The sequence below is a fragment of the Cnephaeus nilssonii genome (assembly GCF_951640355.1).
Source record: "Cnephaeus nilssonii genome assembly, chromosome: 20".
NCBI classification, from domain to species: domain Eukaryota; kingdom Metazoa; phylum Chordata; class Mammalia; order Chiroptera; family Vespertilionidae; genus Cnephaeus; species Cnephaeus nilssonii.
The window spans coordinates 22,745,935-22,751,934 of record NC_137091.1 but is presented as its reverse complement, the minus strand read 5'-3'; positions in this window follow the sequence as shown (position 1 = coordinate 22,751,934).

The following is a 6,000-nucleotide window of genomic DNA, read 5'->3' as shown; positions in this document are numbered from 1 at the left end:
GAGCATGAGGATTGGTTGGTCAAGGGCACATGACCCAGCGAGAGTTTGTGGAACTTTTTCTGCTTGGGAAGAGAAAAGGCTGCCTTTCTCAGTGGGGTTGCCGAACTGGCAGGTGGGAGGCTCTCTGAGGAATGATGCTCGAAGAGTTCAACAGAGCGGTGAGGTGGAGAAACAGACTAAAAGCCTGGAAGGTCCTGAGTTTTGGGGTCAAGCCAGGCCAGAAGCCAGAGGGCAGTTCTGTACGAACCAATTATGAGAGCCCATAAATACCTCCTCTTATGATTAAGTGACTTTGAGCTAGTTTTCTGTCACTTACAACCTAATGTCCTGGTTTGTATGCCTCAACCACTATAGGCTCTGAGGGTCCCTACAGGCCCTATTTAATCATTCTCTTAATGGTTGATTATTTTATTTGTGAAGATCTTTAAAGAAGAGAGTCTAATCAGCAACAAAGCCCCACGGCATCACCATTCATCATCCTTCCAGGAATTAACATTTGATGTTGCATCACAAAAGAATTAATAGATATAGCAGTATTATCTGTTTTCTCTAAGGTGAAAGATATAGGGACAAGATCATAAAATAATTTTTATGAAGGCAAATTACCCAACTTGAGAGGAAAATCCACTAACATTTTTTCAATCTTAATATTAGACACTCCTAAAGCCTAAGTATAGATCCATATGTGAGAAAAAGGAACAGTTATATACATGCTGAAATACTGTGGTGTCAAGAGCATGCGTTAACCACTCCTAGATTACTTAAATTGGTGTAAATGGTCAGATCCCTATTATTTATTTGCCATACTCACCTCCTTGACAAGGAATGATAGTATCAATTAATGTTTAGAGACCCTTAAATTCCTCTCAGCCTGCAAAACCAAAACCTGAGCTTAGAGTATGCTAAAGCAAGAAGTTTGAAAAATGCTGGTACAAAAATCTGGAAATTACCAAGAACATTATTTTTCAACATATATGTGTCAAGCATCATGGAGACTAAGACAAATCCATCCTCTGTCATTAGCAATATGAATGGTTATCTCATAAGGAAGTATCTATTTGAGTCATAGTTTCAGCAAGACCCCCACTCTCCAGTAGTCACATTTTGAGATTGTTTGCCTTGAGTGGGTCCTAGATGAGAGAATTAAACGAAAAAATTAGGACAAATCTGTAATGGTCAGCATTTAATTTGTTGCATTATTGTAAAGTTGGTGGGTATAGATATAGTCATAGAAATTTAGAGGCTTACAAAGGAATTGTAATGGATTAGCAGATAAAATTATACTATATAAAGAGAACCCTAAGGAATCCACCAAAAAACTATTAGAACTAATAAATGAATTCAGTAATGTATCAGGATACAATATTAATATTCAGAAACTGGTTGCACTTTTATACACCAATAAGGAATTATCAGAACAAAAAATTAAGAAAAAATTGCATAAAAAAGAATAAAATACTTAGAAATAAATTTAACCAAAAAGGAAAAAGACTTTACTTGGAAACTTATAAGACACTAAAGAAAGAAATTGAATAAGATACAAATAAATGGAAGGCTATACTCTGCTCATGGATAGGAAAAATTATCATTCTTAACATGTTCATACTGCCCTATCAGGGACTGCACTGAAGATTCAGTGCAACCCCTATCAAAATACCAATGGAATTTTTCACAGAACTAGAACAAATAATGGTAAAATTTATATGGAACCACAAAAGACCTCAAATAGCCAAAGCAAAAAATAGAAGAACAAAATTTGAGGTATTACACTACCTAATATCAAACTATATACTACAAGGCCATAGTAATCAAAACAGCATGATACTAGCATGAAAACAGACACAAACATCAATGGAACAGAGTAAAGAGCCCAAAAATAAACTGGCCATGCCTATATGGCCAATTAATTTTTGACAAAGGAGGCAAGAAAATACAATGGGGTAAAGACAGACTCTTCAATAAATGCTGTTGGGAAAACTGGGCAGATACATAAAAAAGAATGAAACTTGATGACTTTCTTATACCATACCAGCGTTCTCATTGCAGGAAAAATCCTGCAATAGGGTTTCCTGCTGCACTCTACCCCGCCCTGCCTGCTCTCCTCCCTTCTCCCCCGCCCCGCCTTCTCCGCCAGCCCGCCTGCATTTCCCTTCTCCCCCGGCCCCACCTCTGCTCCTCCCTTCTCCCCCGCCCTGCCTTCTCCGCCAGCCTGTCTGCTTTTCTCCCTTCTCCCCCGCCCCGCCTTCTCTGCCAGCCCGCCTGCTTTTCTCCCTTCTCCCCCGGCCCCACCTCCGCTCTTCCCTTCTCCTCCCCCTGGCTTGCTTGCTTCTCTGCAGCTTTGCTCCCTTCTGCAGCTCTTGGCTTCTTTCTATGCTGTCTTGATATGCAAATTAGCCGCCATCTTTGTTGGGGTAATTTGCATACTCATCCTGATTGGTTGATGGGCGTGGTTTGGCTGGTGGGCGTGGCTTGGGCATAGCGAAGGTGCGGTCAATTTGCATATTTGTCTATTATTAGGTAGGATAGAAGAGTAAACTCAAAATGGATTATAGACTTAAATGTAAGACCCCAAATTTGACATTGCTTTTAGTAATATTTTTTTGATATGTGTCCTCGGGCAAGGGAGACAAACAAAATAAACAAATGGGATTACATCAAACTAAAAAGATTTTTCGCATCAACAAAACAAAAGGACAACCTACTGAAGGGGAGAATATATTTGGGAATGATACATCTGATAAGGAGTTAATATCCAAAATACATAAGAGATCCACACAACTTAATACCAAAACAAACAATCCAATAAAAAGCGAGGATAGGACCTGCAGACACTTCTTCAAAGATGGCCAATAGACATATGAAAAATGCTCAATGTTAGGAATCATCAGGGAAATGCAAATTAAAAAACCACAATGAGATATTACCTCATACCTGTCACAATGACTGTCATCAATAAATCAACAAGTAACAAGTGATGGTGAGGAAGTAGAGAAGAGGGAATTTTTGTGCACCATTTGTGGAATTGTAAATTGTGCATCCACGATTGAAACCAGTATGGAGCTTCCTCAAAAGTGGGAAATAAAACTACCATAGGACCTAGCAATGCTACTTATAGGTATTTATCTGAAGAAATCCAAAATACTAATACAAAAAGATATATGCATCCCTCCCTCAAAATACATATATGCACCTCAATGTTAATTGCAGCCTTATTTACAATAGCCAAAATATGAAGCCAACCTAACTGTCCATCAATAGAATGGTTAAAATAGAAGTGGTATAGATACACAATAGACTATTACTTGGACATAAAGAATGAAAGCTTGCCCTTTGCAACAATATAAATGGGTCTAGAAGGAATTATGTTAAGTGAAATAAGTCAGAGAAAGACAAATACCATATGATTTCAGTTATAGATGGAATCTAATGGACAAAATAAATCAACAAAACAAAACAGAAACACTCATAGATGCAGAGAACAAATTTATGGTTGCCAGATGGGAGGAGGGTTTGGCGGCTGGGTGAAAAATGGAAAACGGTTAAGAAGTACAAATTGGCAGTCATAAAAATAGTCATGAGGCCCACTGGCATGGCTCAATGGTTGAGTGTGGATCTATGAACCAGGAAGTCATGGTTTGATTCTCGATAAGGGCACATGCCCTGGTTGCTGGCTGGATCCCCTATGTGGGGCATGTAGGAGGCAGTCGATCAATGATTCTCTCTCATCATTGATGTTTCTCTCTCTCACTCACTCTTACTCTCAATAAAAAATATATTAATAACAATAAAAATAGTCATGAGGATGTAAAATGCAGCATAGGGAATATAGTCAATAATCTATATAATAAAAGCGTAATATGCAAATATACCTAACGGTGGAATGACTGGTTGCTATGATGTGCACTGACCACCAGGGGGCAGACGCTCAATGCTGCAGGCGGGTGGTAAGGAGCGAGGGGTCCCAGATTTTGAGAGCCCTGGACTGCGAGAGGGATGTCTGACTGCTGACAGATCAGGCCTAAGCTGGCAGGTGGCCTCCCCTGAGGGGTCCCGGACTGCGAGAGGGTGCAGGCCAGGCCTAGGGACCCACCCCTCCCTCACCTCCTTACCCCCAGTGCACCAGGCCTTTAGTATTGTAATAACTATGTATGGTGTCAGATAGGTGCTAGACTTACTGGGGTGATCACTTCGGAAAGTATGTATGTCTAATCATTATATTGTACACTTGAAACTAATATAATATTGTATGTCAACTGTAACTGAAAAATAAAAATACTTTAATGCATTATGTTACATATTTAAGTAATTTTCACTTTGAAAAGAGAAGTGTATTTCTAAAACATACTTCAAGGTAGTTGTTTCTCATTGCATATCAAGGGGTACAGGATAGTGATACAAATGATCACTGTGGATAGTATCCTTTATCACTTGGTTATAATGGTCTCTTCAATGTTTCCCTATTATGAAATCACTATTTTCTCCTCCCCATATTCTACTCTGTGGGATATAATAAGCCCTCCCCATGCTAAGGAGAAGGAAATAAATGTCTACCTCCTAGAAGGCCGGTGTCTATACATGTTATTTGGAAATCTTTCATAAGAAAGAGTTATTTTTTGTCCCCATTTATTTGCTTATCCAAATATTTTATTGATACTGTATAGACTGATGGATAATTTTTCTTTCAGTTACAATTTAATAAATATATTTATTTTGCTAGGAAAGTTGTTCCATATTTTATTTATTTATTTAAAATATATTTTATTGATTTTTTACAGAGAGGAAGGGAGAGGGATAGAGAGTTAGAAACATCGATGAGAGAGAAACATCGATCAGCTGCCTCCTGCACACTCCCCACTGGGGATGTGCCCGCAACCAAGGTACATGCCCTTGACTGGAATCGAACCCGGGACCTTTTAGTCCGCAGGCCGACGCTCTATCCACTGAGCCAAACCGGTTTTGGCTTGTTCCATATTTTAATTGTTATACAGTTTACTGGGTAAATGGTTTCAGCCTTGTCTATTGGGAGATTTTTCATACTGATTCAGGTGTCCTTTTAACATTCATGAGATCATTTTGTGTTTTACCTGCCCCAGCCCTTTCTACAAAGGGCTCTGGTTTCCTTTAATGGATAATGGTATTTAGAAACCGCAATCTGGGCATTAGGTGTGCTCATTGCTATTAGATCAGCTCACAAGATAGAACAGAAAACAAATAATTGATAAATATATATGTGTACATATATATTAACTTTTTATAGAAACACTAGAGGCCTGATGCATGAAGATACATGCAAGAATGTGCCTTCCTTCCCCTGGCTGCCAACACCACCTTTGCTCCGGCCAGAGCAACCTTTCCGCCTTCCCACGCTTCCCAGAGGCCTGGAGCGGCTGGGCGGTGAGGCATGCCTGCATTGTTGCCATGGCGACAACACAAGCGTCCCACCCCAGGCCGCTCAGCGCCTGTGAATACAAATTAACCTGCATCTTTGTTAGGTTAATTTGCATACTCACTCCTGATTGGCTGGTGGGCATCACGAAGGTACGGTCAATTTGCATCTTTCTCTTCTCTTAGTGTAGATATCTATAATTATTTCTGCAACTAAGTACCTGAATATATATTAAAATAAACGTGAATTCACACTGCACTAACACATCTAATTAATCCATCACCACAGCATACAATGTACCACTTATCTCCTTTGCTTATGTGGGGAAGGAGTGGGAGGTTGAGTGAATTCATTGGTGGCACCAAAAGACCCTGGAAACAACTGATCCTTGACCTATTTGTGACCTTCTCCTGAGGTAAAAGCTTGAGTGTGTCGTTACAGTCAGGGCATATGGCCTAACAAGATTTTATGTTTTATATTGGGGTATGCTGTATATTAGAGGCATGGCTACCAGTCCTTGATCCACAAGTAAGATCCAGCTACATGCCTGCCTGGACTTGGGCATTCTTAGAGAATGGGGAGAAATTAGATTACGGCCTCACCCTGGTGAGTGG